We start from the raw sequence: 23,262 nt of genomic DNA, 5'->3' as shown, positions 1-23,262 counted from the left end.
CTCTGATGTGAAACTCCTGGTAAGGTTTTACTTTTTTGTGTTGTCGAAGGCTTTCATGGCCAGGATCACAGGGTTGTTGTATGTTTTCCAGGCTGTATGGCCATGTTCCAGAAGTATTCTCTCCTGACGTTTCACCCACATCTATGGCAGGCATCCTCAGAGGTTGTGAGGTATCCACAACCTCTGAGGATGCCTGCCATAGATGTGGGCAAACGTCAGGAGAGAATACTTCTGGAACATGGCCATAGAGCCCGAAAAACATACAACAACCCTGTTTTACTTTCTTGTTTCTTTAATAACACATTTTAAAACATTTTTGTCCTCAAGAAAGTAAAATCTATGCAAATATCTTTCTCTTATATACCAAATATGTGCAAAATGCATTTTATTTCTTTACTTAAAATAGTCATTGGGTGCTTTTTGAGATTTAAAACAAATACAGAAAACCCCTAACCCTTCTGGGATTTATTTTTTTTCTAAAATATTTGTAACTGCTGAGCTGCTGAACTTGCTGACAGAAAGGTCGGTGGTTTGAATCTGGGGAGTGAGGTGAGCTCCCACTGTTAGCCCCTGCTTCTGCCAACCTAGCAGTTCGAAAACATGCAAATGTGAGTAGATCAATAGGTACTGCTCTGGCGGGAAGATAACGGTACTTCATGCAGTCATGCCGGCCACATGACTTTGAAGGTGTCAACGGACAACGCTGGCTATTCAGCTTAGAAATGGAGATGAGCACCAACCCCCAGAGCTGGACACAACTAGAATTAATGTCAAGGGGAAACCTTTACCTTTACATTAAAATATTTATATCTCATTTTATATCATAAGACCTCTGGACGGTTTACAATAAAGTCAGTTTCAACAACCTGAAATAAAGACAAGAATGTAAGCATTCTAAAAGGATATTAAACAACTGAATAATGTTAATGCAAAACCAATCTAAAACCATATAACTATGGGGCATCCAAGACAGCCTCTCCAGTAGGGTTGTCCAAATATTCGTTATGTTTCTCGTTTCGTAATTATTTCGGATTGTTCTCGTTTTTTGAAACGAGTATTGAAACGTTTTCCCTGGGTGCAACTGGCAATGTAATTCGAACCATCATTGGCCCATTCTCTAATTGTTTCTTAAAATTTTCGTTAATTTTTTTCCTTCCAAATTTTTTTTTAAATATTTTTAAAAAATTATTTTTGTTTTGTTTTGTTTCTGCAACCTAACATGAATGGGAGCCTAGCGCAGCCTAACATGGCTGCTCCCTGGCCAATCAGAGTCTTCCATGATGGCTGCCAAAGGTGGGGGCTAGCGTCCTCCGTGTCTACATGGAGGATCTCTATGAAAATCCCCAACCGCAGTCGACCCAAGCCATTCTGGGTTGGGATACCGAGGAGAGAAGGTGTTTGGCGCGCGCTGGGAAGCTGCTGCTTGCTTGTTTGGGGGAGAGAGGGCTAACTGGGGGTAGAGTGTTTCTGTTGTTGCTGGTTCGATATTGTGTTTTTTGGGGGGAAATTGGCTGGGGGCTTGGGGCAGAGTCCTTGCTGTGGCTGGCTTTAGGGAACTTTTTTTTCCCAAAGGATGTCTGCGTTCCTGCAAGTGCATTGCTTCCCTCACGCTCTGTTTGTAATCCCAAGCCTTGGGCTGAGTTTTATTTCTGCAATCACAAAGTCAGACATTGATTTGATTCAATAGAGGGTCCACAGCAATTTATAGTTTCCAAAGGACGTTGCCAATCCTGTCAAGGCATTGCTTGGCGTGTGCTGCATTTCTAATCCAAAGTCCTCAGCCAGAGTTTCATTTTTGCAATCACAAAGTCAGACATTGATTTGATTCAATAGAGGGTCCACAGCAATTTATAGTTTCCAAAGGACGTTGCCAATCCTGTCAAGGCATTGCTTGGCGTGTGCTGCATTTCTAATCCAAAGTCTACACAAGTAGAAGAGGGACTTTTACAGTGATAAGAACCCAATTGAACAGGAAATAAGACTTTCAAACCAGGAACAGGTTTCTTCAAATATTGAAAAATAGTGTATTATAAAAAGTTATGAAAATTCGCCAAAAATCATAGGAGACAGGAAACATTCTGCAATTTGTTGAGCAAAGAGTGTGGAATGTGTTCTCCCACTGTACCAAATTTGATGAGAATAGCTCAAGAAATGAGGGCGGGAGACCCCCGGAAAAGTCCCCCCCCGGTTTCCTGTTTTTTGGCGATTGCGCATGCGCGTCCGCCATTTTAGAAACATTTTAGAAACATTACGAATTTTTGGAAATATCCAAAAATTTTGGGTGAAACATTAAGAAATAATTTCTACATCGAAGAGCCGGCACCCCCTACTTTAGAAACTAGAATTGAAACATTTTTTCCATCGATCGGACAAACCTACTCTCCAGCAGATCCCAAACCTCTGGGCAGCATACAGAAAGAGAAAGAGTTCTTCATATATCAGTGCCCTAAGCAATTTAGAACTTTAAATGCCATGACAAGTACCTTGAACTCAGATTGGAAACATACAGGCAACCAGTTCCTTTAAAACTAGTGTTTTAAGCTTCTAACCTGTAAAGATCCAATGTGCAACCATAGAAGTCAAAAGCTATAATAGAGAATATCACAAAGATTTAAAAAAACGAACAAACATTAGCCCAGTAAAAATACGAACACTGGATTCCTGCTAGGAACATCTTCTATATCCAGCAAGTCATAAAACCCTTTTAGGAGAAAGCTATGAGGAACAAGTCCTTCAGGTTCTTTGGAAGGCCTGCAATCAGGTTGACTTGGGCATTTGCTGTCAAGAGTACATATTTATTGCATGTTTTTTCCTAAATTGTGTGCAATTTTGTATCTGCATTTTCTAGTGCAGTGGTTTTCATCTTTCTTCATGCCACGACCCCTTAATACAGTTCCTCATGTTGTGGTGACCCCCAACCATAAAATTATTTTTGTTGCTACTTCATAACGGTAATTTTGCTATTATTATGAACTGTTATGCAAATATCTGATATGCAGGATGTATTTTCATTCACTAGACCAAATTTGGCACAAATACCCAATTCACCCAAATTTGAATACTGGTAGGGTTGGGGAAAGGATTGATTTTGTCATTTGGGAGTTGTAGTTGCTGCGATTTATAGTTAACCTACAATCAAAGAGCATTTTGAATTCCACCAATGATGGAATTGAACCAAACTTGGCACAGAGAATTTCGGAGTGAAGGAGGAGGCCAGGGGCTTGGCGAGCGAGCCGTCCCTCTCCATCCCTTTGGGGAGGGGGCACCAAAAATACTGCTTGCTTACACTTGAAAATTACCTAGGGCCGGCCCTGTCAGGGTGTTTGAAAAAGAACTCCCTAGTTTTAAGTATAAACACATTAAAACTAGGGAGTTCTTTTTCAAACACCCTGTAGTTTCTGGGATTTATAATTCACCTACAATCAAAGAGCATACTGAACTCCACCAATGATGGAATTGAACCAATCTTGCCATACAGAACTCCCGACTAACAAAAAATGTGGGAGGAATTGGCCATCTTTGGTGACCACTCTGACACCCCCTTACAACCCCCCCCCCAAGGGTCCCAACCCCCAGGTTGAGAAACACTGTTCTAGTGTATGTATAATTTGTGGTGTTTTTCTGTTCCCTGCAAATGGGTGCATTTTTTTCTTGCAGTGAATCTCAGCAAAATGGACAAATGGACACACACAAACACTGACATCCTTTTTCATCCCCAGTGAGGCTGCATGCCTCTTACTTCCTTCTTTTCCAAAAGTAAAGCACTGTATTCTTTTTTTTAAAGAATCAGATCCTTTACATTTTCCAGTCTTGTCTTAGTGGCTACTTTTATCAATGCAGATTAGAACAATATTAAAATATTAAAACAATATAGCTTTGTTTTGGAAGAGACACTTTTTTTGCATTTTTACAAGTCTTTCTAACTCGCTCACTTCTTTTCTTCTTTTAATTTTTGGCTTCTTTATTTAGCTGGAGTTAACCTTTGCCTGTAACATTCCCTTTACTGGTCCGCCTGGGTGGTCCAAGTTCCAGACCAACACTGGGGAAGCCAATTTGGAAGAGGAGGTAGGAAAATATTATTACTCTATTAATACACAAATGGCTGCTATTATTGCACTTATTACAATGGCATTCTGCTCAGAGCCTAACATGCGCAGAGGAATGTAGCACCTCTAGCTTTCTTCCAACGTTGTCCAATGTTTTATTATTTGCTTCAGAGTTCATCTGCTAGCAAAATGAATTCTTGCTCTGAAAACCAAGTGATTCTTCCCAATTTAATATCAGATCTTTTTCCATCAGATACTCTCCTGAGCCTGGATTCTTCCAGATTCATACGAAACCGTCTTACAATGTCTATTTAGTTAAGTATTGAATACTCTGGCTACAATAATAGAGATGGAAGAGGCTCCATATGTCATTGAATCCAACTCTCCTCAATACATGGAATCCAGCTAGAACATTCCTAGAAGGTAGCTGTCCATCTTCTTTTTTGATGACCTCCAGAGAATGAGACCCTGCCACCTCTCTAGATAATTTCCTCTCTAATACTGTAGTTATTTCCACTACCAAATTAATCTTGTGCTTAAAATGTTCCTTCTATTGTTCAGTTCAAATCTGCCTTCCTGTAATTTAAAATGTTTAGACCTGGTCCTACCCTTTGAGGCAGCAGAGAAGCAAACCTGTTCCCTCCTCTTCGTGACAGCCTTTGCAATAATTTCTGAATATAATCATGTCACCTCTCAGCCTCCTCTTGATCAAGCTGAACCAGCCCAACTCCTTCAACCTTTCCTCATAAGTTTTGGTCTTCATACTAATGTTTTCCTGAGGGAAGCTGTCCTTACGTCAATAGATATGAGGAGGATTCTACTGTTTCCACTCATGTCTCTGCTCAGTCTTCCCTTCACCAGGCTGATGCTCATGTTCAGTTTGAATCAATTCTTAGAGCTGGAGCAATGGCAAGCCACAAGAAGTTTGTGGCCAAGTAACACATCAAGAGATGTGGCAGACTGCAGAGCTTACAAAATTCATCATTTTGGATTGCAAACTCCTGAAATTCTTCAGGATCAGAGATTATGAGAGATGTAATGAAAAAAGCTAACTTTTCCAACATTTTCTTAATTTAATTGTCTCCCCCAAATGCCTATTAGCTACCCCACGGCTAGCTTTGCTGCATTTGCTAAGGACCTATGTCTTGCTCTGGGGTCTTTGCTCAAAGTAAGGTGGTTTGGGTAAGGGAACGTCTAGGCCGTTCTTCTATTGCCATGATGGCAGCATATACCAATTGAAAGACTGGAAATTTCATGCTGATCATTCACATAGTTGGGCTCACCATATAGTTGCAGATTGGTCCTTAAATGTTACAGGATTCCAGATTTTTCCAGACCCTTGCACAGAACATGGAACATTTACCCTTTCCAATGTAACCTTTCCAAGTTTTACTTTGGAAAGATACTAAATAGGTCCTCCTTGTCCTCTTTCTCCCCCTTCTTTCTTACTAACTTAGGCGATCCCTCGTAGGCCAAGGATGATGGTCCTCCATTTCTGGTGTCTTGGGGGTGGGTTCATAGATGGCTGAAGAGACCTATTCTTCATCCGCATGTTCTCCTGCAGTGAGGACATCGGTTTCCAGGTGGAAGGCAGTCCCGGTCAGGGTTGGCTTGATGCTCCTTCCTCTTGGCACGTTTCTCCCTTAAGCCCTCCATTCGTGCCTCTTCGAATTCCGCAGCACTGCTGGTCACAGCTGATCTCCAATTCGAGCGCTCAAGGGCCAGGGCTTCCCAGTTCTCAGTGTCTATGCCACAGTTTTTAAGGTTGGCTTTAAGCCCATCTTTAAATTTCTTTTCCTGCCCACCAACATTACATTTCCCATTCTTGAGTTCAGAGTAGAGTAACTGCTTTGGGAGACGGTGATCGGGCATTTGGACAACGTGGCCAGTCCAGCGGAGTTGATGGCGTAGGAGCATCGCTTTGATGCTGGTGGTCTTTGCTTCTTCCAGCACGCTGACATTTGTCCGCCTGTCTTCCCAAGAGATTTGCAGGATTTTCCTGATGCAACGCTGATGGAAATGCTTCAGGAGTTGAGTGTGACGTCTTTAGACCATCCACGTTTCACAGGCGTAGAGCAGGGTTGGGAGGACAATGGCTTTATAAACAAGCACCTTGGTATCTCTACGGATGTCCCGATCATTAAACACTCTCTGCTTCATACGGAAAAGTGCTGCACTCGCAGAGCTCAGGCAGTGTTGTATTTCAGTGTCGATGTTGACTTTTGTGGAGAGGTGGCTGCTAAGGTAGCGGAAATGGTCAACATTTTCTAATGTGACACCATTAAGCTGTATTCCTGGCATGTATTCCTTAATAATACAGTGATCCCTCACTTATCGCGGGGGTTATGTTCCAGGACCACCCGCAATAAGTGAAATTCTGCGAAGTAGGGGCACTATATTCATTTCAATATTATTAGTAGTTATGTGGCCTTTCTCCCCTTTGCAAACCTTCTTCCTGCAAAGTTTCCCTTTTGTGCCAGTTTCCCTTTTGTGCATTCGCCTCCCTCTTGTCGGCAGCCAGAGAGGGAGGGCGCATTCGCAAAAGGGAAACTGGCACCTATTGTGCATGCGCACTTCTCAGAAAAAAACTGCAAAGCAGTGAGGGAGTGAAAAGCGAACTGCAAAGTAGGGAGGGAACACTGTAATACTCTTCAGATGCCTCCTTTTGCTCTCAGTGTACACAAGAGACTGCAAGATGTGGGGAAGTTGTTTCCCCTTGCTCTTCTCCGCACCTCCTGATCAATTGCTTAGAAGGAATGAGGGCCAGAAAGATATATTCCAGGTCAAAGCAAACCTAAGGGCCATAGGGTCCTTCAGGGACTTAGACCTGAGCTTTATAGGACTGTATAGGTCATACCAGCACTTTTAACTGTGTCCAGAAAAATATTGGCAGCCATTGGAGTTCTTTCAACAATGGAGTTGTGACCAATTTAAAAGTTGGCAAATGCAGCCCTTCCATCCTGACCACTGTTGTGTGGATTTCCCAAATACATATGTATTTAATTCACAGTAACAACTGTCGTTTGACCTCCATTTCCTCTTGCAGATTATTCTCTCCTCTGAGCAAGAACAACGTGAATAAAACAACCTCTAACAGCTTTAAGAAACTGCCTGCTCATTATAAAGTAAGAAGAAAGAGGACAAAACGATGCCAAATTGGATGTTTGTTTGGGGGGAATCTATTTTCATCCATTGTGGCCAGTGGCTAATCTTCTCCAACAAAAACATTAAGTCGTGTGGTTTTCATTAAAATTAGTTGTGGGCCTCCAACACTAATGTTTAATAAGGCTCACCACAAAAGCCCTCTTTGGCAGGTGGTGACCAGCAAACCGGCCCCAGTGCTATCTGGAATTGGAGGCAAAGCATTGTATTTATTTACCTACCAATTGTGTTTATGAACGGGTTTGTTTTTCCTGAAGCATTATCTCCAGTATTTTATACAAGGCAACAGAAGAATCTTTGGCTGTTTTTCCAAGTTGCTTGAATTAGAAAAACTGGCAAAAGGGTTATGAGCGGGTGGAATGAAACACAATGCTAGTTGAATGTAGTTGGTGGCTTCTTTGCCAATGTCAAGACCTCTCTTATTGCTGTTTGCCGAATTTGTAATTTGAAGAGTAGACTGTCTGTCACTATATAAATGGTATTAAGAATAGGGGAAGGGGAGAACCTCTTTAAAATCCAGTAGCCAAAATTTAACTAGTTAATGCAAATCATTAGTCTGCAAAATCCTGTCTCCTCTTCATTTCCAACCTTTCAGTGCAAAGAAGCTTAGTATCCTGGTGGTATTTTACACCCACATAAGTTGCCTTTCACATGTGGCTATATTTTTTAAGCACAATATAATGTCTGAACAATTGTGGATGAGAAGTTTTGTCAGTGTCTCTATTTCATATGCATTTGAACATTCTTGGATGGTATGTAACTACTTACATACACCCCTGCCATTGTCCCAATTTGGCAAACATAGTGCCAACTATTCCTTTAATACTCTACTTTTCAATGGCTTTTAAAATATTCCAGTTTCTCTCTCCTCCTCATTTACAGTATTTATATTCCACCCTTCTCACCCCGAAGGGGACTCAGGGCGGATTACAGTGAACATATATATGGTAAACATTCAATGCCATCAGACAAACAACATCCAGTATAGACACACAGAGAGGCAATTTTAACATTTCCAGCTTCATGAGGGTATACTCGATTCCGGCCACAGGGGGAGATGTTGCTTCATCATCCACGAGTGACACCGAGTGCTGTACTTCCTCATTCCTTTCCACGTGCTGCTGGCAGTTTTATGTAAATTAGCCTCCCGCATAAAGCATACCTAAATTTCCTAGTTGACAGATGCAACTGTCTTTCGGGCTGCTTAGGTAAACAGCAAGCTGGGTTATTTAATGGTCAGGGGCTTAACCTGACCTGGGCTTCGAACTCATGACTTCTCAGCCAGTAGTGATTTATTGCAGCTGGCTACTAGCCAGCTACGCCACAGCCTGGCCCTTTGTCTCCCTTGCTGCAAATTGAGTCCAAAGGGCAATAATTGTTTGCACTCAAATACATCATCAGGAGAGATTGGAGAGGAGAAGGCATGATCTTGCTCTTTCCAGTAGGCTCAAGCAAAAGCAGACTCCTAGTTTGTGTGCTTGTGCCATCTTGACCACACTCGTTATTGCTCAGCTACACATGTATCCCAGTGAAATGTTGAGGGTCTATATTCATCCTCCCACAGATATATCTAAACCTTCCTTGCTGAGTTTCTCCATACCTCACACCCTCTGAGGATGCCTGCCATAGATGTGGGCGAAACGTCAGGAGAGAATACTTCTGGAACATGGCCATAAAGCCCGGAAAACATACAACCTGGCCATGAAAGCCTTCGACAACTCACTTTGGATTCTGATCCTGTTCTCTAGGGTATAGCTGTCAATTCCAACTTGGTGTCATCTGCAAATTTGATCAGCGTGCCTTCTATTCTGATGTCCAAGTCATTGATAAAGATGTTAAACTGCCCTGGGCTCAGGACAGAACCCTGCAGAGTTGTACAGTGTTGCAGTTCACTAGTGCATATCATTGGACAACTCTGCAAGTATAAAGTTACCCACTGTCTCCTTGATCTTGGACATCATTCAGAAAATAAGAATATAGTTTCTAGGAAGAAGAATATTTCAGTTTTTAAATTTTGCAAAAGAACAACAGCTTGTTCTCCCAACTTCTTTGTGCAGACATTTGCACGTCTCCACAAACTGTATATGTATGCTAATTTGCCCCCATTTGATACTTTGTGGAACAAAATGATCATCATGGAGTCATCTGCCAGATCAGTTGTTGTTGTATTTTAAGCAGATATATTAACTGCACAGATTTGTCCCACACTTTTTTTTAAAAAAGACAAATGAACATGAATTCTGCTTTGTTTCTCATTTACACTCCATACCAGTGCCAGCTTCTCCATAGGAATCAGTCACTTTTACTTCATATTTCTGAACTGGCACGATTCATTTACAAAGCTATGCAATGTCTCATGCAACAGTGTAAATCCTGACTTAGTGACAATTTCTCAAGTGGAATAGCCACCTCTGCTATCTCATCACATTTGTACTTTCAAAATGGGTACCTTTCCAAAACCGGGCTTTCCCCATTTTCATCAAGATTGCCTAATACATGTGCTGTTAGTGTGTGCTTTCAAGTCATTTCTGATTTATGGCAACCATAAGGTGAACCTCAAAAGGGGTTTTCGGGGATGAGACAGTGTGACTTGCCCAGGTCACCCAGAAGATTTGTATGGTCAAGTGGGGATTTGGACATTCACATACAGAGCCATAGTCCAATCTCAAACTGCTACACACACTGTATAAACACTTCCCATTTTCTAGGTGCACATTATCAGTTTGTAACAAGTGCACTTTTTAAAAATTACTATCAAGGTTTCCCTGTTTCTATCTCATCTTTCTCAACATGGTTGAGAGCTGGCTCTTCTAAAAATTGCAAACTCCACAAGATGAAGCCAATACACGATTCTTTATAGCTACATGTGCAAAGGGGATGGCTTAATTTTTAGCAGCACCTAACGACAACGAGACACACACACACACACTCACACAGAGCATGTTGAATTGGAGACCAGGGTTCAAATCCCTGCTTGTCCATAGCTATCTGCTGGGTAAGGTACCTTCTAACTGACTTAGAGGAAGGTAATGAGAAACCCTCCGAACAAATCTTCCTGAGAAATCCCTGACCTACATTTGTCGTTGGGTTGTTAGAAGTCATACATCATAACAAAACACAAGACTCAGAGCAATCTGAAGTGTGCATGTGTCACGGAGGGAAATAACTGCTTTCCAACTCTTCATTGTAACTAGACCTGGTGGATTTATTTATTTATTTAATTGATTTACAATATTTATACCCCGCCCTTCTCACCCGAGGGGACTCAGGGCGGCTTACAAAAAGTTGGGAAGGGACATAAGATTTTTTTTAATAAGAACATCCCTCTCCTCCATTTTAAAGCTGGGATTGTCAATGATCCCATGTTGGAATAGGGAAGGGAGATCTGAATCACAGAGCTGGAAGGAAGCACAAGGGCCATCCAGTACAACTCCTCCAGATAAAGAGATGCCACCACACACCAAGTTGGAGGTATATTCCACTGTTGAACAGCTCTTAATGCCAAGAAGTTCTTCCTAATGTTTTGAAACTTTTTTGAATACAGCTTAGATTCTTTTGGATCTAGTCAATCTGATGTCAACTTTGAAATGCCTCTGGTCGAACTCTCTTTGCACCCATGGAGCTATAGCAGGGTCATCTCAAAGTGGCAATTGGTAGGTTTCATGCTGAGGGAGTGAATTCATTCTGAGTTTTAGTTTTATCTTCATAGGTATTTTACTTAAGTGGTTCAGCAGCTTAGATACCTCCTTAAAAGTTTAAACTGAAACCTGAATAGCAGAGACATCAACCATCAATGGTTTTGCAGCAGAACTTCTGTCCCACTCTAACTCCCCTGAGGCTCAGAAAGCCTTCTCTGTAGGTTCAGAGAAGACATGGTCAAAGCACAGCCCTCTAGATGCTGTTGGACTGCAGCTCCAATCAATCTTCACCAACAGTGAGGGATGATGGGTATTGCAGTCTTACAACAGCTGGATGAATTCGTCAAACTTTGTTTACAGGACTTCTTCTAAACCCACAACAATTTTAATCTAGAATTTTAATTTCAGATGAAGCCTCCAACAAAAAATTCTCTTCAGATATACCCTCCCTGTGTGAAATGAACAGATTGGTGAGACAGACCATACTTGCATGTTCCAATGTCTGAGTAAATATGTTTTGTGTTGGAATATTAATGTGAATTCAGGCTGCCATGCCATAGTACTATTGCAAATTACAACCCAGAGTTACTTATCCTTAACTGCCCCTTATTCATAAACACAGTAGATCCTCTATATCCACGGATTCTGCTTCTATGGATTCAACTATCCAAGGCTTGGAAATACATTTTTTAAAATCAAAAAAGGAAGTTTTTGATGTTACCATTTTGTATAATGATTAGGATATTATTTTAGGTTACTATTGTATATAATAGGACTTAAGCATCCACGGGAGGTTCTGTAACAAAACGACAGCAGATACCAAGGACTCAATAACTGCTATGGCCCAATGCTATGGAATTCTGGGATATATAGTTTTGCGATCTATTTACGCTTCTCTGTCAGAGTCTTATGCTCCACCACAAACTATGAATCCCAGGATAGCCTAGGGTGCAGTAATGGCAGTTAAAGTGGTGTCGAACTGCTATAACTCTGCAGTGTGGATGGGATGCAAAACAGCAGGGTTGTGTCAAAGTGGGACAGTCATGTTCAAAATACAGTAGAGTCTCACTTATCCAACAAAAACAGACCAGCAGAACGTTGGATAAGTGAATATGTTGGATAATAAGGAGGGATTAAGGAAAAGCTTATTAAACGTCAAATTAGGTTATGATTTTACAAATTAAGCACCAAAACATCATGTTACGCAACAAATTTGACAGAAAAAGTAGTTCAATATGCAGTAATGCTATGTAGTAATTACTGTATTTATGAATTTAGCACCAAAATATCACGATGTATTGAAAACATTGACTACAAAAATGTGTTGGATAATCCAGAACATTGGATAAGTGAGACTCTACTGTAATGGCAATGAGGCTGCAACTGAGTTCCCTCAGAACCTGCTACCTGAGGCATTTGCCTCACTCAGCTGGTTGGAAGCTGGTACTTAGATCTCCTAAAATCTCACAGTCAACATAAACTGGACGTCAACTAGGCTGGAGAAAGAAGACTGACCTATAACTTCCTTATCTAAGTGGTTATGCCTAAAAATGCATGCCTTCATCTGCTCAGAAGCCTTCCAGCATTTTCTCAGACCACAAAGAGGCTGAACACAAGCAAAAGGGGCATGCTGGCAGAAATCAAATACAGGAAAAGTTGTCATTCAAAAACCCAAATGGAATAGCAGAGCAGTCTTCCAGCATATTCTGTAGCAGATGTTGAAAAGTCACCGTATGCCAGCAGACATGTTCAAAAAGGAGACTTGGATGTGAAGCTGCAGAACTGGTATTCATTAGTAATTGTGGAATATTTTCAGTCTTGACAAATCCAGGGAATTTCTCGCTGATGGCAGGCTCCTAGATGGTAGTTGCCCCTCCTAGAGGTATGCAGGGAGTAAGGACAAATACTTTGCGGAGTTTTCTCTTCATTGTGGAAGAAAGTAAGTATTTCTTTGTAGGGGTTTTTTGCAAGAAAATTAATGAAATGTATTTCATTAATCCAATGTATTTCAGGGAACTATTCTGCACAGAAATACACATGAGTTGGGGGCATGAACACAAAAAAGGAATGAATACATAACTCATGGTTATGCATTTGTATTCATCTCAGTGAATTCTGCACTATATTGTCATATATTTTCTTGTACTTCTCCTGTCCTAGTGTCTGGGTTGGCCCATCCAACCCATCTGCATGAGAGACCTCTAAATATTTAAAGATGGCTATCATGTCCACCTCTCAATCTTCATTTCCCCAATGTTCCAGCCTTTTCTTCTGCAAGCTAAACATACCCAGCTCATTTGATTGTTTGGCTGCATTGCTATCCATAAACTCAGATGCATGGTTGGCTGCCTTCCTATCCTGATTTCTCCTCACAACTCTGTGAGGTAGGATGAGAAATCCAAAATGACCCAAGACCACAAGTTCAGATCTCCATCCAGTGAGCTTTGTGGCTGAATGGAGATGTGACTATGGGCCTATCCAACATGCGTAACTTGGGTAGGTACGCTTCCAGATGGACAGCTGTTCCCATTGTCCATCGTCAGTATGAGCCTGTCAGAATTATAACTCAAGGCATCTTGTAGCCATCCTGTTATGGCAGTTTTAGTCACTCCACCATGTTGGCTCTCAACAGCTTGCATTTCCCTCTTTTGCTTCCTGAAATACTTGTCTTCAGGCTTCTACCAAGGTGCTGACACACATACACATACACCTGAATATTATAAAAGAAAGAAAGAGAAAAGTAAAACTTTGAGATCTGGAGAGTATTAAACCACACAGAAATACACACATACACACACATCTACAAGCATTTGTAGCTCACGGGCCAAGAGTGTACCATTGCCAAACCCAATAAAATAGAAAGTAAAAAATAAACCACATGGAACCATATGGAATTTTGGTCAAACCCTCCAAAACGTCTTCAGGGTGGAAGACTGGCTCCAGTTAGCATGGGGAGTGAGGGGAGAGATATATACATTTCTGCACGTATCTGTTTAGTCTAGACTACTTTGTCCTGAAACATTCTGCCTTTATCGAAGGAACCTGGTCCACATCAGTGTGTGTGCTGAGGAATCATTTTGCACCATGTGCCAGGGGCATATTTTGGGACACACTGAGACGTGCAGGTTGTAGACCAGTCCTGTTAAACCCCACCATTGCAATCATTTGGGGTGGATTTATATATAAAAAAAACCCTTTTCCTGTTGGCAAATAAATTGGCTGGATATTGTTTTAGATCAACAGACCTACTCACATATTTGGATTCTGAGTGGGGGTTTTGTATTGAGTTGCTATAGATAGCTGTCTGAAAATCACAGAGTCCTATACATGGAGGAGACCAAAAATGCCATCTAGTTTAACTCCCTATATATATATATATCTCAAGTGAAAAGCTCAACTACAGATTCCACCACTGCATCCCTGGTAGTGACTCTGGACATTTAAGTCATGATAAGATCTGGGAGTCTTAATAGACCACATGCTGAACATGAGTCAACAGGTAAACAAGCCAATGCAAGTCTTGGCTGCATCTATAGAAGTGCAGTAATAACAGAGTGGCATTATTACTTCCCTTTGCAAGATACTGTACTCTCATTGATGCAGCCCTAGAATCACATTGGCTTTTTAGATGTCTTGTCATGCTCTATTCTGTTTTGGCCAGTTCTGGGCACCACAATTCAAGAGGGACATTGCCAAGCTGCAATATGTCCAGAGAAAGGTGAACAACATGATCAAAAGTCTGGAAGCCAAACCCTATGAGGAGTGGATTAAAGAGCTGGGCATGTTTAGCTTGGAGAAGACATGGCATTGGCAGTTATGTATAAGTACTTGATACAATGTCAGTTTGAAGATGGAACCTTTTGCTCCAAAACTAGGACATGGGGCTATGGATTTAAATTACAGGAAAAGAGATTCCACCTAAACATTAGGAAGAACATCTTCATCATAACAGTTGTTCAACAGTGAAATATGCTGGATGGTGGAGTCTCCTTCTCTGGAGGTTTTGACCATCTGTTGAAAGTGCTCTGATCACATATTCCTGCATTTCAAAATAGGACTGAATGGATGGCCCTTGTGGTCTCTTCCAACTCTATGATTCTAAGATCCCATATGAAGTCTACCTATGCTGCAACACACTTAAGTGGAAGACACATGGAATTTCAGAAGGATAAAGGTGGCCAGCCAGATAAAGGTAGTAGAGTGAAGGATGTTTCCCATCACACCATTTGGGTCAATGTTGCCAAATTGTTCTGAAGCAGTCTGGCAGCTACTTACCATTCAGTAGCTGATCCAATGAATCTAGTTGCAATTAGTAATTCTACGGAGGTATATTGACATATAAACACATATCTGCTATAATGTGAGTGGATAGGCAGATGCATTATTCTTGCGATCACGTCTATCCTTATGCATGCATAATCAGAGAAAATAGCCCAAATTCTCACGTCCCGTTGTCTGCAACTCAACTGGGAAAATCATCTTTGTTACTAATTTTTTTTCATGTAGTTCAGTCCTGTCTGATTGCAGCCAGATGTGTTTCATGCCCTATAATAAAGTGTTGAATCGAGAGCTCCATTCTCTCACTTAAAATGCTCCCAAACACTTAGCTTATAACCACAACCTTACCCATTAAAAAGCCCTCTTGAATCTGAGCAAAAGAAATACTTTACATTTTTTCCTTCTTAAATAAAATAAAGTTGGATTCCGTCAATGGACCTGACTTTCATTTTTACAAGATTCTGGGAGTGTTTTCACCTCTCATTCTTCCTTCCAAACCATCCCAAGAACAGCTGCTTCAGTGCATTGGAAAACGCTTTTGGAATCAGGGCCCCAATCCGGGACAATATTTCCATAAGCAACTCCAAATGCCATTCAATGACGTGCCAAGGCTCCATTTTAATGGCATTGACAACTTTCTCCACATACCTTTCCTGCCTTTGAATGATATCTAGAATTTTAACAAGGTAAATATTTCTAAGTATTCATACCCTAGCAGGGAAGATGCACCTGTTCCTCTTCTGTGGGTGTATCTACATTGTAGACTCAATGCAGTGTGGCACCACTTTAATTTCTATGGCTCAATGCTATAGAATCATGGGTGCTATAGGTTTACAAGGTATTAGCCTTCTCTGCCAAAGATTGCTGGTGCCACACCAAATTACAAAAACCAGAATTCCTCAGTTTTGAGCCAAGGCAGTTAAAGTTGTGCCAAGCTGCTTTAATTCTACAGTGTAGATGCACCCTGAGACATCCTACCATTGAAGGCATAAGTTCAGGTTGAGAACAAAAGGCATTACCTTTGCAAGCCACAGGAACTGTGGCCTGCGAACACTGAGTGGATGGAGCTGAAAGAGGGCTTTTACACCTTGAACAGGAATGCAGAACTGAGAATTTCTTTTGTTCTCCTTTGTAGGTACCTGCTCCATAGCAAGCAGCCTTTAGCATCCTTCTAGTGTGTTATGCACATATAAGTTTCTTTATGTATGTGGCTCTATTGTTTGGGCATGGTGGAACATCCATATTTACTTTCCATAGTGGAACATCCATATTCAGTCCACAAGTGCAACTTGTGCATATGAAGTTGTTCATTCTTGGATGGTGCATATAAGTGTATGTGTATAAGTCAATCTCATGCATGAATTGCAGGCAGGTTTAGGGGCAAAAATTACGTATTTTGATATGATCCATGGATAAATTGAGGATTATTTATTTGTGTCAAAAGCATTGCATAAATAAATAAGGTAAAGGTAAAGGTTTCCCCTGACATTAAGTCCAGTCATGTCTGACTCTGGGGGTTGGTGCTCATCTCCATTTCTAAGCCGAAGAGCCAGCGTTGTCCATAGACACCTCCAAGGTCATGTGGCCGGCATGACTGCATGGAGCACCGTTACCTTCCCGCCGGAGCGGTACCTATTGATCTACTCACATTGGCATGTTTTTGAACTGCTAGGTTGGCAGGAGCTGGAGCTAAAAGCCGCCGCTCACGTCACTCCTGGGGTTTGAACCTGGGACCTTTCGGTCTCCAGCTCAGTGCTTTAACGTACTTCGCCACTGGGTTTAAAACTGATAAAATAAAGGGATCACAAGCAGCTAAATAGTTTTAGACCAAAAAACGGGCAACAGCAACTGCATTATCTGTAGCTTTAAGCAGTTATTCCTCTGTGCATTGTGAGCAAGCATACAGATGTTGAGTTGTTTGTTCTGCTTCACAGTCTCAAAAGGTGGAGGATTCTTCCAGGTTGTGCTATTTTGCCAGGTTGTCTTTCAATCTGTCAACTCCACTTCTGGGTCTGTTCAGGGACTTCCAATTTGTCCATTCTTGGTTTGTCCCTGAAGGGAGACCCGCATGGGGGGGGGGGGGCATCCAGTTGGAATTGCCTGATTTTGCTGCCTAGAGGGTTATTATTGCTGTTACTTGAGGAACATTTAGAGAAGTGGTGTTTCCGATGAAACTTTTCCATGATTTAAGTCTACTGGGAGGAGGTTGATAGAGGCTGATACAGTGGATGGCTTTCACGGTGTTCCATCATATTTCTCTTGCAATTGGCAGCAACTTCCCGTCACACATCTGGGGGGGGGGGGGAATACTAGCTAGCTTATAGGGTCTATCAACAGGTGTAGGTTTAAAACATCCCATTATTATTCTACAACTTGAGGATAAAACATAGGGATATGTAACACAGGTTGTAAAGGACAAAGGAAATGAAAACAATGGTGAAAGATCAGACCATTGCCACCATGTTCTTACTCAGGCATTCAAAAAAGGCCAGAAGTGGCACTGCAGCCAGGAGAGTAGATGGGACTCGTGCTTCTTTTAGGTTTTCCTGGGATGGACCAATCTCTAGCCCTTTGCTACACTACTCAGAGAAGGAGATGGTTCCATTTTTTATAAGAGAGAAGGTATAATACTATTATTGACAAGTCAGTCCAGGATTTTGGGCTAACTGTTTAACTATGATTTCTATACTTATTCATGAGTTTATGATTTTTAACTATGATTTCTATACTTACTCATGAATATATGCAGCACATATTCATGAGTATGTGCTGCAGGCTTCCTCTTCCTGCATTTCCTCCCTTGTTTTCTTCCTTATTCATGTTTGTTGCCACCTCAACGTTTGCTATATGAAGTAGCAGTACTTCAGTTAGGTCCAGCAGAGGAGACAGCAAAGGGGAGTATTAACCCTGCACATCATTCCATTAAAATGCCTTTCCCTTACATGACATTTCATTGAAAAGAAAATGGGACTTACATTCAAACTTAATTTTTTTCCAAAAACCACAGGCATCAACTTAATAATATCTATGCATTGGTCCCAATCTTTGCATGAAACACAATATGAACAGCTCCATAAAAGGGAACACCATGATCTCCTCTGATCTTGATATTCACAGCTTCCCTTCCACTTTTTATTTCTTTTCCTCTTTACACCTAGATGCGTATTGCTAGTTATACGTTTCATATGGGCTGTGATTATAATTAAATTGATAACCTTCCAAATTGACCATGCCACAGGATTTATGGTTCTACTAACTATCCCTAGATGGAAGCATAACAAAGTATGAATTCAATAAGAAATTTTTGTCATTTTATACTTTTCAGCAAGTAAGTTCTTGTCCAATTTTCCTACAATATATTTTGAATATCATCTTATTGTTTTCCCCACTGTCTTTTTTTAAAAAAAAATTAAAGATGCAACTCAATAGTGCAACTATTAATTGATGGCAGCAGTCTAGAATGGCAACAAAGAAATAAAGGGTGGTAGGGATGGAGGATAATAAGCTCAGGGCTTCAGACAGACTTGTCTTGCCTACCAGCTCAAGTCTGCCAGCAGTCTTGACTATCAGCACAAACTTTGCTCAGTGTTGCAGTCTTTAGGGTCAGATTTCTCTAATCCATTTACATAGCTGGTTTTAACTATGTTAGGGTATCCCATTGTATCGGCCTCCACAGTTTATGGATAGATTCCAGAAAGCACAACAGGAAGAAATTATTACTGTGAAGCTCTCAAAGAGTCCCGGGCTGTCTGGGAAAGATTAATGGCATCTGGGTCAAAGTTGTGCAAAGTTTGTGTTTGAGCAGAAAGAAAGAGGGCTGACTGATAAGAAGAAGAGGGCCAATTTATTTTACAGGATTGTTGTGATGTATAGTGTATATGAAACAGTAATTCAAAGCATTTAGATATTTTACATTTTCAAAAATTACATCAAGTTCCATTATAATCTCCCAGATGAACTGATTTTAGAAGAAAATAACACAGCAGGTCTTTGGTGTCTGTTGAGTGTTGGGTCTATGAACCTCCATGGATACCAAAAGCTGTGGATGCTCAAATTTCATTATATACAATGGTGTCATAAAATGGTGTCCTTTTGATAAAATAGAAAAATCATTTTTCACTTTTTGGATTAAAAAAAATATTTTCAAGACATGGATGGTTGAATCTGTGGGTGCAGAATCTGTGGATATGAGTAGGCAGCATTAGAATGGCTATGAAAGTTTTAAAAGCTTGTCAAGTTGTAAATGTTTGTAATTTATAATGTCTGTTTATTTGCATTGTTATTTTATAACTTTTATTGAGTGTTTTTACCTATTGGTTTGATCTGTCATTTGTTGTTTGGCATTGAATGTTTGCCATTGTGTCTATTTTGTTGGAAACTGCCCTGAGTCCCCTCGGGGAGATAGGGCGGGTTATAAATAAATAAATAATAATAATAATAATAATAATAATAATTATATAAATACTATTTTTAAGGATGTATACTCATTATTAGATAAACAATGTTGTTCTTAGTTGCTACTATGCCAGCTTCAATTTATGGGGATCTTATGAATAAAATACCTCTAATTGCTTTCTCAGGTATTGAAAACTCGGGTTTATGGCTTCATTGGCTGGATCAATTCATCTAGAATTTCCCCCTTTTCCTTCTGCCTTCCACTTTACAAAGCAGTATCAACTTTTCCAGTGTGTCACATCATCTCATGATATGGCCAAAATATGACAGCCTCAGTGTATTCATCTTGCCTGCTAGGGAGATATGAATATTGGGAGATATCTCCATTAAAGAATTGCATTTCTTTAGTTACATTTCTTTATATTCCACTTCCCTCTCAATATAGAATCCAAGTGGCTGATGGAAATTAAAACGTAAATGGTTTGAAACTATACATATTTTTTGTGCAGAATGTTTTAAACTGCAGGCAGATGTTTAAATGAGTCAAAATGAACTTCAGGCAGGAAAAATAATCCCTCAAAATAATTTCAAATTCAACTTCAGCTAACAATTCAGTAGAAACTCATATCAAAATCACTTTAAAACAAATTTATGTGAACACAAGAATGAAACCGGAAACTTTGCAGTGATATAATCAGTAACACCTTATAGATTAACAATAGCAAGAGCTTGGAAAAGGTACTTATTGTACAACAGTTACCATATCCTCAAGAGGTCTTGTTGGCTGGGGATTCTGGGAGTTACAAGTCAAAAAGCAATTTCCCAAACTCCAATGTAGTCATTTTTTAATTAAGTTTAAAACATACAACAGAAATCAATGCATCGGTGTGCATGCACCCTCTCTGTCAATTTCGGCACTAGATGCACTAATTGTGGGGCCACCTGTGTTGGCTCTGGGTTAACCTTGTTACAAAAATATCACAAAATCATATTTTCCAGCTTTGGCTGCTGCTAATTCGTCCAGCAGCTGCGTTTCCACATAAAATTAAATGAGACTGTTTCTTTGTGCCTCACCAGTCCTCCAAAATAATAATAATAAAAATAAGGGGGGGAAATTTTCACAGCTGAATGCATGGATGTATTTCAATGATCTAGACTTCTACAAAGAAGTGTTGGGTTGATGGAATATTTAGCTTTGCCTTTCTTGAAACTACTGTCTAGCGCAGGAGATCTAGGCTGCATCCAAAGTTATTCTGCAGTATGAAACTAATGCTTTTGAGAGACAGAAGGTGCATCTACATGGTAGAATGAATGCTGTTTCACGCCACACTTTAGTTGGTGTATGTAGAGATATTTCTCCTCCAAAAAAGTAACTTTCTCAAGTTGTCTAGAAGTATGTGAGGTTATCCAGAATGGTGGGGAATACTTTCAGATCTGGGAATTGTCTCTGGGTGCATCTCCACTGTAGAATGAATGCAGTTTTGCACCACTTTAATGGCTGTGGCACAATGCTATGGGTTTGAGAGTTATAGCTTGGTAAGGCACTCTTTAGCAGAGAAGGTTGAGACCTTGTAAAACGAATACACCCATGATTCCATAACATTGAACCATGGCAGTTAAAAGACTGTCAAACTACACTAAATAATATGGTGAAGGTGCAGCCAGAGTGTCTGTGTATAAATATACATATGGGGGACATCAGCACAAATCGGAGTCCTAAATCAGCATTGTGCGCTGTAGATCTCTGCCTGTGAAATTATGCATTCATTCTGCTACCCAACTCTTGTATTAGATGACAGTATTGTACAATGCTTGGATCTGTCAGTAAATGCACAACTGAAGGCAAAACCAAAAGTGGAAATGTGTCTATGTCCAATGGCGTGGCACGTGCAACACTATTCCCGCAACTTTGAATTGGATGCAGACCTTGAGCAAGTCCCACACGGTTGGCCTCAGAAAATCCCACGATAGGTTCACCATAAGTTGGAAATGACTTCAAGTCCCACAGCAGTAGATCCATGGAGAATGGCTTTGTGAAGGTAACTCCACCACCACAATTTTGAATTGGATATAGACACTCCACATTTTGGACAGACCTCCATAGGGGTACTTTATATGTAAAATTCAAACAGAAATCTGGCTATTTGTAAGTTAGTATCATTTTGTCCTGTTTTAAAGAAGGAAGACTCTCAGGAGCATAAAGCTGCAGTGTGAAGAGGCCAGAGAAGAACTCAAATATGATACCAGTGTCAACAGAAACAGAAACACAATCCCAACAATCTGAAGTCAAACAAAGTAACTGAAACCAAATCTGAATTTGAGAAGGAACTTACTATAGAGGTTAGTCCAGATTCAAGTCAAAGGTCAGAGATACACAAAGCTGAGGATATCAGATAAGGTAACAGGGAGATATTGGATCTGTTGCCCACAGCTTCATAATGACCTTAGCTGAGCCAATGTACAGCCGGCAGTAAATTAACCCTGCTAGTCTCATTAAGTTATATATTTGAATGGCATTTTGTAATGTTGCAATCTTTCTATTTTGATTTGCCTACTAAAAACTCTTTGTGACTTACATAAAATGCTGAAGAAATTGAATATAAACCATCTGCTTCAAACGAGTTTCAAAATAGTTGTCCCACATGAACTGGGAAGATGGCTCAAAACACATTTGAAATGTTTCCAGAGAAGGACAACCAAGATAACAAAAGCATTAGAAATGAAGCCCCAAGGGGTTGGGCTGGATTGGATAGCCCTGACGGATAATGACTGCCACCTTCAAAGATCTATCTGAACAGATATGTAGAAGATGGAGCAAACTTATTTTATGCTGCTCCAAATGAAAGAAAGGGCCAAAACCATCAGATTCAGTGTACAAAAATTGAAATCCTGACAAAACAACTCACAGTAGTAAAGGTCCTTAAAAATGAAATAGATTACCTCAAATGATGGTGGACTCTCTTTCAATGGGGGCTTTTAATTAGAAGTAAGATGGATACCTGTCAGAGGTGTTCTAGTTTTGATCTACATAGTGGCACAAGGTTAGACTAGTATGACGTTTACTACATGGTCTTGGAATACTTTCCAGTTCTATTATTTACTTTATTTATTTACAGTATTTATATTCCGCCCTTCTCACCCCGAAGGGGACTCAGGGCAGATCACATTACACATCTAAGGCAAACATTCAATGCTTTAACATAGAACAAAGACAGAGACAAACGCAGGCTCCGAGCTGGCCTCGAACTCATGACCTCTGACCAAGAGTGATTTGTTGCAGCTGGCTGCAGCTGGCTGCTTACCAGCCTGCGCCACAGCCCGGGCCTATGATTCAGTTATGTGTAATATGGGTGTATATTGAATCAGTAGTTTCCAGTCTTTAGTCCTCTAAGTGTTTTGGGCTTCAGCTTCCAGAATTCTTGGCAATTGGCCAAGCTGTTAGGGACTCTGGGAGTTGAAGTGCCAAACACTTGGAGTACTCAAGGTTAGAAACTATTCTATTAGATGGATAGTAGTGATCAAGCAGTTTTTCAAGGAAGCTTTTATTCACTTTTTCATTGAGGAGCTCGCATTAGCATTTCCTAGAATGCAGTATGGGAAGCACTGCTATATCTTAGCAGAAGGTGCATGGTGGAAAAACAAGCTTAGTGATATCTATCTATCTATCTATCTATCTATCTATCTATCTATCTATCTATCTATCTATCTATCTATCCATCCATCCATCCATCCATCCATAGAGC

General features: G+C 40.5%; 1 long non-coding RNA gene across 1 annotated transcript; it reads left to right on the top strand.

The window, feature by feature from the left end:
• Positions 1-3,593: 3,593 nt before the first annotated feature.
• Positions 3,594-21,270, top strand: LOC134299734 (uncharacterized). Its single transcript, XR_010006978.1, has 4 exons — positions 3,594-4,065; positions 7,093-7,171; positions 11,255-11,316; positions 19,705-21,270. It is a non-coding gene; the product is annotated as an uncharacterized LOC134299734 (long non-coding RNA).
• Positions 21,271-23,262: the final 1,992 nt, after the last annotated feature.

The sequence above is a fragment of the Anolis carolinensis genome, chromosome 5, assembly GCF_035594765.1.
Source record: "Anolis carolinensis isolate JA03-04 chromosome 5, rAnoCar3.1.pri, whole genome shotgun sequence".
Taxonomy (NCBI): domain Eukaryota; kingdom Metazoa; phylum Chordata; class Lepidosauria; order Squamata; family Dactyloidae; genus Anolis; species Anolis carolinensis.
Note: the sequence above shows the minus strand (reverse complement) of the source record. Positions and strands in the feature narration are given on the sequence as shown.